General features: G+C 28.7%; 1 long non-coding RNA gene across 1 annotated transcript; it reads right to left on the reverse strand.

Moving 5' to 3' along the window:
• Positions 1-786: 786 nt before the first annotated feature.
• Positions 787-1,640, reverse strand: LOC112735478 (uncharacterized). Its single transcript, XR_011870470.1, has 4 exons — positions 1,497-1,640; positions 1,073-1,159; positions 930-974; positions 787-851 (listed from the first exon to the last, which is right to left on the reverse strand). It is a non-coding gene; the product is annotated as an uncharacterized lncRNA (long non-coding RNA).
• Positions 1,641-14,330: the final 12,690 nt, after the last annotated feature.

Genomic DNA, 14,330 nt, shown 5'->3' on the forward strand with positions numbered 1-14,330 from the left:
GGAGAGAGGAGAAGATATAATAATTACCTGCCACCAGGATATATGAACCTCTTTCACGAGCTAAATCAAGCCTAACATGATGATTCAACAACTCATGCTCATTCAATTCAAGAGCCTAGAAGTACGAAAACCAAAAGGATTATCAATACACAACCCCAATAAATCAACAAATACATAATTTAAACATCTTTTCAAAGTAAAAAGGGATGGAGGGTAACCAACCAATAGATTGCAGTGATGCATATCAAACAACACTATGAAGGAGAAAACAAATCAATAAAGCAAAAGCAATTAGTTAACAGCATAGAAATAGCAAGGCAGTAGTTGGAAAAAAAATTAGCTTCAAAATGAATGATATTACAACAATTAAATTAACTTCATATAAAAAAAACATGATAATTAGTTAACGCAGCCAATAACTTCCAACAACACAAGTACTCAAAAAGAAATTATTTAATTTTAACACTTAATATATTTGACTGGTTTTAGAAAAGTAGCTAGCAAAAGCTATGCAACCACCACACATAACTTATTATTCTGTAGATATTTGAGGAGCAATAGCTTACACTTTGTGCTGCTTTTGCAATAGCAAACTCAACATGTCTAAAGCGTTTAAACCTCCCAGTATCGTCAACAGAAAAACGAACATCAACTACTTCTCCACAATCTTTGAAAAACTCCTCACTGAACAATAGTAACATGACATCATAAGAAATAAATACACTATAAACAAGGAAATATAAGATATATAATACATACAAGTCAGATCGTTGCAAACTAAATGATAGGTTTCCAACAAATAGTGTCTTTGATCCACCTGTTGCAACACTAGGTGTAGAAGGGGTTTTAGACTGCAAAGCAAAGATATATTACCATCAAAGATATTAGAACATTTAAAAAGAATAAAAAAAATGAGACCAGTAACATACAACTTTCTTTGCTGAGTCAGCATCAACCATCTCGACATCCTTAGCCTGTTTCACAAGAGGAAAATACATTTAGTGCACAATCACAAGACAAAGCAAAACAAGCCTTCAAACAGCGATATTAAAATACAAAGTGAGATGCTTACACTTTTCTGAGGAGTTTTAGAAGGTTTTTCTTCTTCCTCATCACTGTCATCTGAACTATAACTGCTTTCTTTTGAAACTTTTACAGGCTGCAGTGAATAGCAAAAGAAATTGAACACAGCAAAATAATAAACAATGGTTCACATAGTATAAAATATTTAAAAAAATAGTACATAATTCAGATATTTAAATTGAGAAATTCAAGTTGAATATAATGGAAGAGAGAACAATAGCAATTAACACTACATAATACAAGTAGGAAACTAAGGCCCAGAAATAAATGACACAAGCAATCAGATGGAGATTACAAAAGAAAAAGATAAATACTGGAAATTCTAACTAACCAAAAACTTATAAACCAAAAAAAATCCTTGAAAATAATAAAATTATTATTCATGCATATTTAATTGAAATGAAACATAATACCAGGAACAAGGGCAGATAAAGCAATGAACCGTTGGCTGAGCTTCTCTCTACGCTTCCTCTCAGCAATTGCCACCAGGGAATAGAACCCCCTACGAGCCGTGGTAACTCAATTCAATCACTTCTCCATCTAACTCAATTTGATCCTCCCAGTTCCTAATTTACCAACCTTAACAAGAAGACAGCAACCTAGTTAATTTTTTAACAATAAAAATCAATTTAACAAACACATTCAACATAACACAGCCATAGCCAACTCATGCACTTTTAAAACATTCGTATATTAAAAACTGTAATTTTTAAAATAAATCCCACTGATTTCATTACAAGTTTAAACCTACTTGCTACTTAAAAGAACAGTGACGTTATCCAACAACAAAAAATTGCTCAGTGATATGTTCAGTAACAATTCAACTTAGCAGCAACAAATTCAGCTCATTGATCATTTTTAACAACAAATTTAAGTAGAATAGCTTTCAGTAACAAAAACTTAAATTCAAATTCTCGGAATATGATTTACAGCAAAACAAAATCAATTGAATCATTATTTCAGCAACAATCTCAACTTTCAACAACAAATTCAAGATATACTGATGACTTACAATAATGAAACTGAAAAAGAAATAATAGGACCGAAGGAAGCTGAAACTCCCCTACCCACGGACCAACTCACGACAAAGGAAGCGTTGACAGCCTAAGCAAGAAGACGAGCTTGCGATGGTGACAGAGAGCGACAGAGCTTGCGACGAGCTTAAGTCTGAAACAGCCGTGAGAGAAGCGTGAAACCGGAGAGAGAGAGAGAGGTCGACGGTGAGACCAGCCGTGAGGGAGGTGAGCCACAGTGAGCTTGAGGGAGAGAGTGTCGAGAGAAGAGAGAAGAAACTCAAAGGAGGGTTACGGGTGCCAGAAGAGGGATTGCCGACAGAAGCATCACGCGCGCCGGCGACGTTCTTCGCGGAGTGCACAATGAAGAGAGGTTAGGGTTCTTCGATATGATGCTCTTCATCGCGACCAGGGGGTTCTTCATGAAGCACAATGAAAAGTGGGATGGGGTGAGGCATAATGAAGACAAGGTTAGGGTTAGGAGCAATCGTCACCTCGTGCGTGGAGGGCTTAGGGTTCTTTGATCTAAATGAGCTAGGGCAATTCAAAGAAGGGGAAAGCTAAAGTTTGGAAGAGTAGATGGTGTATTGCAATTGTAACTTAGTAATTTCGAAGGGAGTTCTCTGAAATTTTTTTTCTTTGGCGAACCTTTTGGCCACGCTTTTGAAGCGTGCCAAAAGAGTTGGAAGAAACGGCCACGCTTTTAAAATGACCCTATAACAAAATTTTGTCGTCACGCTTTAAAAGCGTACCTGTTTTTCTCTATGGCTACGTTTTTTAGCATAGCAAAAAAAGCGAGGCCAAATCTTGAATCAATTGCCACTCTCATAAAAGAGTGGCAATTGACCCTTTTCGCTACGCTTTTAAAGCGTAGCAAGAAAAAATGTGGCCAAATCTCTATTCAGTCGCTACCCTCATAAAAGTGTGGCCATTGACTACTTTTGGCCACGCTTTTAAAGCGTGGCCATAGACCTTTTTTCTTGTAGTAAATGTATCATAATATATAAAAATTAGTATCATGATCCCTTCTTTTTTCTACTATTATAAACTTTCTTTGGTCTCGAAAAAACACTTTTATTTTTAACAAAGACAAAATTTTAGCAGAAGACAGAATTCATGATCTTATTTTTCAGTTGGTCAAAGATTATTATCATGCTCAATCTAAATATTCTCGAAGCATCCGTCCATCAAACTCAACTCGGATAGTTCATTTTCCAACGATAGAAGAGTGGCTTGTGGAGGTATTCTACGAGATTCTAATGGGAAAATCATTACTTGCTTCAGTGTTAATCTAGGTTTGTGCACCGTAACTCTCGCAGAACTTTGGGACATTCTTCTAAGGTTATATTTGTTATTGTGCTTGAGCTACCTTAATGTAGTGATTCTCAGCCAGTGCTCAAAACTCAAAAGCCAATTTTCAGCCCAAGTAGCAAGCCGTTGTTTCTGCTTCATTCTTCTACGCTTAAGTTGGTTGAGATTCTCAGCTCAGCTGCCACAATAACTCCATCATTGCTCCTAATAACCAATGTTCTGAAAATCGGTTCGAATTGATCAAACTGAATACCATTAACAAACACGATTCGGATAGAAAGTAAAACCATCAAATTCAAAAACCGAAACTAGACTGTCGAACCGGCCAAAAATCGGTCGGTCAAACTGAACCGCAACCCAGCCGGTTTTTGAAAATTTTCCAAACGCAGCGTTTTGACTTGGCTCCAAAAAAGGAACCCTAGTCTTTCCCCCAGACACCCACAACACAAACCCACTCTCGAGCCTCCCTTCCATCCCTCCACTCTCACCTCTCGCTCTCAGTTTCCACGTCTCCAGTCTCCACCTCAAGCTTCCGGCGCAACCTCCGTTCAGCCATCGCCGTCGTCGCAAGGTCCGTGGAAGTTACTCACTGTCACAAGTTCCTTTCGGCCAGCTTTCCTTTCAGCCGTCGAAATTGCAGCCACCGCCAGTGCCAGTTGCTGTCGCGAGTGTCTTCCTGTCGGCGCCAGCTCTATTCGACCCTTCCACCCCAGCCACTGTCTCTGTCGCCGCCAACTCTGCATTCTTCTCTGTCTTCCACTAACCCTAGGTATAAGTCTAATTTGTTGTAATAATAATTGTTGAAGTATGATTAATTGTTGGTTCTAACTTCTAAACCTTGCTGTTATTATTTGAAGTATGATTAATTATTGGTTCTACATTCATCATTTCATTCAGCAACACCATTCGTATACAGACCGGGTCAACACCATTTAAAGCGTTATTAAATGATTAATTGTTGAAGCTGATTGCTTTAAGTATGATTAATTGTTGAAGCTAATTGCTTGAAGGCTGAAGCATGATTAATTGTTGAAAAATTGTTTACTTGAAACATGATTAAATGATTAATTGTTAAAGCATGATTAATTGTTTGGATGTTGTTTGTTGAGATTATTGGGTAGTGGATTGCTATGATATTGTAATTGGATTGTACTATTATTGCTCTGTTTGAGTCTGTTCTGAATCTGATTAGTGATTTTCTGAATGTGAAATCAATAAAAGAAATTGATTTTGTATTGTTGTCAAAATTATTGCTAAAAATGGATTTTTTTTACTCTGCTGCTGCTGTTTTTAAATTTATAAGTATGTTGTTTTTGAATTTTTGTTGATAAATTTATTGGTTTCAGACTTTAGGATGATTATTTGTTGCTGTGTTTTAATTTTAAACCAAATTGATGCTTTTAAAAAATTAACAAACAACAGATGTCCCATGTTATTGATTTAGAGCAAGGAAATCATGAAGATGATGCTGTTGTTGGAGGTCTTGGGATTGATGATGATGATGGTAGTGTATTTTTCTGATGCAGAAGACGGTAGTTCAAGCCACTCTCATTTCTAATGTCTTTTACTCCATTTTTTAACTGCAAAATTTGGTTTTTGATACTTTTAATGCTAAATTTGATTGATTCTGAGATATTTAGACATCTTTTTGTTTATGATTCATGGAATTGAGAATTGGATTATTTGATACTGCTCTTTATGTATGCTTGTTCTATGTCTTGGTGCTGAGTCTCACAAATATTCTTAATTACTTACAGCAATAATTTTAGGGATGGCAACACCACCCGAACCCGCGGGTACCCACCCCGCCCCTACCCGCTCGGGGCAGGTTTTTGGGCGGACGGGGCAGGGTCGGGTTTAGGTACTACCCGTCCCGATATATATATAATATATAATTTTAATATATTATATGTGTAATATATAAAAATAATTAGTAAAATGATTGATAATATTGTATTATATTTAAAATTTTACTTTAATTTATGTTATGTATGTGATGATGGTTATATAAATTTTGAAATTTAATTTTATTTATTAGATTTTAATAATTATGACTTATGAGGGCGGATAGGGGCGGGGCGGGTACCCGCGGGGACGGGTTAGGGTTCAACCATTTACTACCCGCGGGTAGAAGCGGGGCGGGTTTTATGCAGATTATTGTAAGGTAGGGCAGGGTCGGGTAGAGCAAAAACCTGCCCCTACCCGCCCTATTCCCCTAAATGATTTCCTTCTTGAATGGGATTTTATTTTTCCAAAAGAAATCATAAAGGATTAAGGTTGTGGATTTTTTTAATTGAGTGATGAGTGTAAAGCTAAAGATGATAATGACAAAAGTACTTGAAAACATATATTTTAAAAGTATTTTAAAAAATCTTTTAAATTTGTAAATTGATAAGATCGTATAGTTTTTGTGTATTTATTTATATTTTATTTATTATTTTATTATAAAACAGTTTTTTCAGTTCAACTACGGTTAAATTAGTTAAATTTATAAACCAATAAATCAGTAACTAGAGCAGTTCGATGCGGTTCAATTTTCAAACCTTGCTAATAACCATTCATGCTCCTCGAGTTAGATCTTCTTTTCTTTCTTCTTTAATTTTTCTGTCCTCCTTTTATTTGGTAATAATATGCTACGCCTAGAGGTCACATTGCATCACTATGATAGTACAGGATTTGATTTCTTCAAAAATTAGAAGTGTTTTTATTATTTTTGTTTGGGCCTTTAGCCCATGATATCATTTTTCTTTTTTACAATTCTCATTAATCTTTTAGTTTCTCTCATTTTAACTCAAAAAATTAGGACAAAAGAAGTTATTTTTTTTATAACAGAATTTTTATTTTTCAACTAATTAACTATTTTTCTAATTGATTTTCTAGCGAAACCTATTAATCATTGTAGTTATTATTTTTATCTTTTTATAAGATTTTAAAAGCAAAAAAATATTAAAAATTAAAAATATAAATCAAATAAACTTTATATTTTTAATTTAAAATATTTTTTAATATATCAAAGTGTATAAAATTTATAAAAATTACCGGATAATTTACTAGTTCAAACATACGAACAATCCCAAAATGCAAAGTTTATAAAATTTGATATATTAAGTTTTCGATTAAAAAATGGAATTTATTTATTTTTATTTTTATTTTTTAATTTTTCCTTTTAAGATCTTATACAAAAAATAAAAATGATAATTATAATAATTAATTAAATAGTATGCCTATTATCTACTATTTTTAATTAATCAATTAAGTAGCATAACTATCATCTACTATTTTTAATTAATTATTGCAATTAGTATATATTCATTGTTTATTTATTACTCATTTAAAATTATATATAAAAAAAATCAATGATCAATTGAATTTGCATTGATAATATCATTTTTTATATGATTTTTTTGTATTATATTTTATATAAATTTGTTAAAAAAAAGTGACGTTATAAAAAAAACATTGTTATCTCTTATAAATAAATAAATTATTTTTTTTTCTTTCTCAAACCAAACTTCACTTAATTTGCTGCAACTGGAAGTTGTTTAGCCGCTTGATATTTTTTGTTTGTAGCGATTTTTTCTTCATTTTTTTTATTGTAAACTGCTATACATATAAAAGTGATTTCTGCTCGACTGAAATAGTATATAATTAGCCAGCGCGTGATTTACATAATTTAAAAAAATGCATGCATATAAAGAATGTCAATTATTATATTTGTGTAATTTATCTTAAGAGTTTATTTAAATACATAAATTACCCTTGATAATCTATTTCATTCTTTATTATTTAACAAAACAAGTAGAAAAAAAAATTAATGTTACTAATTTGTTATTATTTGCCATTCTTTTCTCCAAACATAAATATTTTGAGGGAGCATAGTGTAACTTATAACAAGCACTTGCCAGCTAATTAACCAGCACCTATACTTCAGAATTAGAAGAAAGTATGGAACCAACTACAATTAAGTTCCTATAAAATTAATAATTAAAAGTCATTAAATAATTTAATAAATTTAATAAAATTATTATTTAATAATTTTTAATTATTAATTTTATATAAAATTATTTGTATCTGAGTTTTAAATTTATAAAAATAAATAAATTGATTTGAATGAAATCCAAATCATAAATTAATTGTATAATTTTTATTTTTTAAGATAAGTGTCTTAATTTTAATATATTTGAAATCATAAAATAATTTTAATTTATAATTTTTAAATTTAAAATTATTATAAAAAGCAACAACTTTTTAAATATATGGGTATTTTAAATATTTAAAATTTAACTGATAATATACAGTTATTTATCCTTTTTTAAGGCAAATTACATAAATAAATAAAGTAGAATTTAAAATTACTCAATTGCAATATTTGGATAATTATTATATTTTTTGAACTTGATAAAGAAATAAAAGATAAACAAAAAGATAAAGATTTAAACAAAATAAAAAAAGATAAATTAAAATTTAAATAAAAACAAAAAGGATATATTGAAATTAAAATTTAAATAAAAACAGAGATTGATAATTATCATAAAAAATTGAAGGAAGAAAATAAGGTTATTATGACTATTACTATGTAGTGTTATGTTGTTGGAAATAATCATCAGTTATGTTTATAGTTCAGTTTCCAAAGCTACACGGAATAAAATAATAGATATGAATAAACTGAGATGCTTAGGTAGCGTTTAGAAAAGAGACAGAAATTGAGAGATTAAAATTTAGAGATTAAAATTGAGAGACAGGAATTGAAATAAGTCTCAGTGTTATATTTGGTATAATGTAGGAGATAGATATTGAAATAAGAATGAAGCTCTAATTTAATTTATACAAAAAATAAAGTTAGAATTAATTAATTGAAATGAGGATATTTTAAGTAAAAAATTTTATTAAAGTTTTAGTCTCTATCATAAAAAATTTCAATATCCTGAGTTTCCACTTTTTAAGATACTGATATACTAAAATTTTAGAAACAAAAACTGAAATTTTAGTATCAATTTCTAATTCTCTATACCTCAAAACAAAAGCAGATTACATCAAATAAGTTTAGAATAAAAATGTACTTATTATTCAAAAGTTGTAATTGAGTAATTTTTAGTTCTATTTTATGTATTTATGTAATTTGTCTTATTTTTTAATTTCTTTAATTAATAAAATATAATTACTAACATTTTCTAAATAATAATAATTTAACAACTTTAAAATAAGTAAATAACATAGAAAAATATATGAAATAATAACAATAATCCTAGGTACGGGTGTTTTATCCAAATTAAATAAGTGTGCACAATCACAATTCTTCAAGGAACAAAAGAATTATAATTATAATTATATATAAATAAATAAATAGAAGATGAAAATAGATAATTCAAAATTCAAAAATCAAATCAAAATATATAATTTAAAAAAGATTTGATGATAACCGAATAACCGAAGATAGATATTTAATAAGTTGGATAAGCTTCATCGCTAAGTAATTCAACTATAAATAAGAGCTATTTTTCTTAGGGGTGTATATGGGTCGGGCCACACCGGGTTTGGCCTAATTCGGACCCGACCCGAAATATAGACCGGACCTAATTTTTAGACCCTAACCTGACCATAAACCCGATGAAACCTATGCACCTTCGGGTCGAGTAAAAACCGGGTAAAAATCGGGTGAAAATCGGATCTTTAGCATTTAAAAATCACCTAATCTTCAACCATGATTTCACAATTCACATAGTAAAATTCACTTAGAAAAATATAACAAGAACCAACCCTTCTTTAAAATTAAAGTATAACCACAATCAATACTAATATTGTCTAATAACACTAAATATTTAAATCAATACAAATAACAATATTATGCATTAGTCTAAAGTCTTATGCATTTTAAACATAAAACATTAACTTGTAATCTTATAATGACTAATAACACAAAATATTAAGGTTTGCAATACTTAAATTTCACATAAGAATAGTTATCATCCATCACTAATAACCAGTGACGGACCCAGAAAATTTTAGGAGTGGGGGCAAAAATATATATATACTAAAATAAATTTTATTAAATATTATTAATTATATAGAGATATAAAAATTAAAGAGTTAATGAACACTTTCATTCTTAAAATACTATTCATTATATATAATTTATAAAAAAATATTTTTTATTTCTAAAACTTGAACTTAAAATATTTTAATTAAATTATAAATACCTTATTATCCTAACTAATTTTTTATACACATTTAATAATAAAAGACTGAATTAATTAGTATATTAGCGCCTAATGATACACTAATATTTATAATTTGAAACTAAAATTATATATAAATACTAAAAAAAAATTAAATCTGTATACGTAAAGTATGTTTATATAAAATAACAGAAACATAATTCACAATTTTTTCTTTCTTTCTTTTTAAAATAATTAAATTTGTTATATATTTTTTAATTTAATTTTGATATAATGTTAGATGAAAGATTTTATACATCTGTTTAATTATGTATTGTAATTAAAATATTTTTCTATTACTATTTCTAAAAATAAAAAATATATTCTAAATTAGTAAATTAATCAATTTATTTTAAAATTTTATACGCAACATAGGTACATATAATAAAACAAAAGATAAAAAATAAGTAATAAAAATGAATAAATCGAAAATAAAATAAAATATATAAAGTCACGAAGAAAATAAAATATTAGATTAATACCTAAATTACAGTTGTTTGAATTAAAATTTGCAATTGAAAATATCAAAAAGATAAACAATTAAATTGAAAGATACATAAGGTCATGGAGAACTATATAAAAAACATAAAAAATTTAAAATTTATTTTTTGATGAAGAAAAGATGACCACTAGATAAGGAATAGAAAAAAAAAGTTGAAAATATAAAAATAAAAAGAGGGCTTAAGGGAATAAAGGAGTGACGACACAAGAATTAAATTTGATTAGGTTAAATAATAATCAAAATGATAGAGAAATAAAAAAAGTGAATTTAAAACTTTAGCTAATTGAGTTTAATTTATTTATAGTGGGGTCATTTAAAATTTGAAGTGGGGCATATTATATATAACTATATTTAAAAAAAAAAATTAAAACACTGTGGGGGCAAGTGCCCCCTCTTCTTTGCTACTGGGTCCGTCCCTGCTAATAACACAAAATATTAATTGTGTACGATGACCGGGCCACCGGGTTGAGTTCGGGTGACCCGAGCTATGACCCGGACCCGACCCGAAATATTGACCGAGTCTATTTTTGAGACCCTTACTCGGCCATAGACCTGATGAAATCACACCAAATTAGCCCCTAAAAGGTTCGGGGCCAGGCCGGGCCATGAACACCCCTAATTCTTCTTTAGTGTTCACCTGTTTTGACTGATTACTTGTGTTAGCTAATACAATAATAGCGGGTAGTTTCATAGAGAAGGGGTCTTCCGAAAAAATTTAATGATATAAATCTCTATGGAGTATAAAAATTTTAAAATTTATACCTAAACTATCACAAATTATCGCAATTTATACTTATATTAAATTATAAATAAATTGCTAGAGAGTAGAGACTAAAAGAGTTTACATAAAATAAATAGAAAAATATAAAACGTACGTGGAAGGGATCGGAGTGGGGGATTCAAATCCATTATGTAGTTTTGGAAATTGAACCATAGGCATAGATGATGATTATTTTTAATACGGAGAAAGTGAACAAGTGAGTTTATGAGTCAGTTCTTATTAACTCTATTCATTAATAATTTGATAAGTTGATTGTGAGCTGATGAATCAAATTTAAACTTAAAATTGAACTTATAAATTAAATGAATTAAATTTAAATTTAAATTAGTTCAGCTCATTATTAATTCATAAACTGATTCGATTATATATATATATATATTAAAATATATAAATACATATATTTTATATATATTTGATTTATATTTTTAATATTATATATATACATATAAAATAATGGTATATAATTTTGGTGGAAATTTATGTGCAGTCGACTTCACATGAAGTTGATACTTGAGAGCCGTCAGATGATTTGACTGATTTGACTAAATTTTCATCTAACGGCTCTCAGATATAAACTTCACGTAAAGTCGACTTCACCTGAGTTTTCACCATATAATTTTATATATATTAGTGTTCTTATTTAAAATTTTATAATTACTTTTTATATAATTTTGATGTAGGATATAAATAAAAAATTGATAATTAATAGATATACAATATATAAAATTATATTTTTTAGTATATATAAATTATAATTGATTAATATAAAATTATAGATTATGTTCATGTTATTTAAGTTAGTTCGTAAGCTCGAACCAGTTCATGAATTTTAGACGAGCCAAGTTTAAACTTAAAAAATAAACTCAATTATTAATGAGTCAAGCTCAATTTTCATAAATCGAACCTGAATTTGGTCTAACTCGACCCAACTCAATTTACTTTGAGCCTTATTTCCAACAGCATAATACTACAAGTAATAGTAATAATAACTTTGTTTTCTTCCTTCAATTTCTCATGATAATAATCAACATTCTTTTTTTATGACAATCTTATGTTGACGACCATATGAATATTATTTAGTCGACTTTAACTATATATTTTTGTTGGATTTATATTTTGAAAATATAATAAATAAATATAATTTAATTACAAAAATAAAATAAAGTCAACCAATAAACTTTAATTTGAGAAAAAGAGGTATAAAATAAAATAGGATATATAATAATGTTAAAACAATTTTTCCTTTTATTCATTACTAAATTCTAAAAAGATGAAGGTTCAAAAATAATTTTATAATAAAAAATTAACTAATATTGATTAATTAAAAATTTATTTCCTATTTTTATTCAATGTGAATTTCTGAAAGATAGTCTAAAGTGAAATTTTAATACATCCTCTCATGTTTAGCATCGGATAAGTAATTGGAATGCCATATATATATATATATATATATATATATATATATCATCATCATCATTATCATAGAAACATGAAAAGGTTTGAAATTTAAGAAGAAAAATAAATAAAGAAAATGCCAGTTGGCACTTCGCAGGACGAACGAGCCAAGAAAGAGGGCGAAGAATTGATAATCTATCTGATCCACAGGTCAATAGGTCTAGAAATAAATAAAAGAAATCATAGACGTTGAAATTAAATTCCTAAAGAATAAAAACAATAGTAAAGAAAAAGATTCTGCGTCTATTCCATTTTTAGCTTCAGTAAGTTTTTTCAAAACATTATTTCTAAGTTAATTTTTCACGTTAAATCAAGTTTATTCAATAATTATTATAAAATTGATATTAGGCTAGATATTTCCAATCCACCAAATATTTATATATTAATATTGAAAGATAATTTAAAAAAAAAATTGATTAATTTTAACTAGAAAATATTTGGTTCCTAGTTTGAAGTCATTTATGTTTTAGACAATCCTCTAATTAACCCTTAAACCATCTTTCGAGTTCGGATTATTTTCACTGAATTGTAAGAGAAAGTTCAATAATTGAGGATGTTTGACAAGTTGCAAGAAAGCTCACGGATTCTTCGTGTCTCTACTTGTTTAGCACGCTGAAGACTTTTACTTGGTAAAGAAGAAAATACGGCACACTACTATATATTTGGGACACTACTGCTACATTTTCCTTTGACTAAGAAACTTGAATTGAATCTTGATCACTTAACATAAACTATGTGAAGCAATTATATGATGATGATGAACATGAGATTAGGGGAACTCTTGTGCTCAAGCGTGCCAATCCTGGGGTGGTTAATGGATTCAATAGCTGAACTATTTGCCGCTACTTCGGGCAAGAAGAACCTATTGAACACTCTGGAAGCTGATGAAGGTGATGTTCCAACTGCAGCTAATGTAGCAGCACAGAAGCATTTTCGACAAAGTCAACTCATGCTCAAAATCTAATGATCTGGGTCGTCTTATGTGCGACCATTACTGTAATTAAGTACTTGCTTATAGCTTTTGATTAGCTTGAATCCTCAGAGACTTGTGACTTGTGAGCGAGTTTTGTGTAACTAGTTAAAAGTGAAACTATTTTGTAATGGCTAGAGCTTGTGAAGCTAAGTGTAACCCCATGCTCATACTACTAGCTAGCTTGTTCTGATTTGTTTTTGTTTGACATCATACTTCTTCTATGAATTCCCTTTGCTCCAAACATTGAATAATGGATCAAAGGAATGTATACACCAAGATTACTAGGATAAGTGGATTGTAGTATTGGACTAATCCAATAATGAATGTATAATTAATAGAGTAATACTTTAATAATTACTACCCTGACTATTATTTTTTTTTTAAGTTCTTATTAAAAATTAGAAATAATTATATAAATATTTGAAATTTAAAAGGATTTCTAGAATTGATTTTCCATACTTAAAAGGCAATTTAAAAACTATTAACAAAAAGATGTTTTTTTTTTTTGGACTTCTCGTTATGCAAAATATTATATTGTGATGTTCAATAAAATTTAATTTTAATAAATTTTTAATAGAAAATAATTTTACACGTAGGTTTAATTATATAACGATACACTAATAAAAATAATTACTTTTATATTGATTAGATAAATAATAATTTAAAAAAATAAATATAATTAAATAATAATATACAACATTTTATACCATGGGTATGTTAAAATTAAACTCAACCTAATATACTTTCGGACAAATTTTTTTATAAGCTATGGATATTCCATGAGTTGCCATTTGCGAATATTAAAGTTGTTCATACTTCCATATTAAGATTAAAAAAGTAAACACTATCGGATTTGGATCTTCTAAAGTTTGAATTTCATTTTAGAAAATAAAGTATGATCTTTTATCGTTAAATAGTTTCTCTTTCATATTTATTCTTGGTTCCTCCTATAAAATTAATAGTAAAAAATCATACTTTATTTTCTAAAGTAAAATTT

Source organism: Arachis hypogaea, chromosome 13 (assembly GCF_003086295.3).
Source record: "Arachis hypogaea cultivar Tifrunner chromosome 13, arahy.Tifrunner.gnm2.J5K5, whole genome shotgun sequence".
In the NCBI taxonomy this organism is placed as follows: domain Eukaryota; kingdom Viridiplantae; phylum Streptophyta; class Magnoliopsida; order Fabales; family Fabaceae; genus Arachis; species Arachis hypogaea.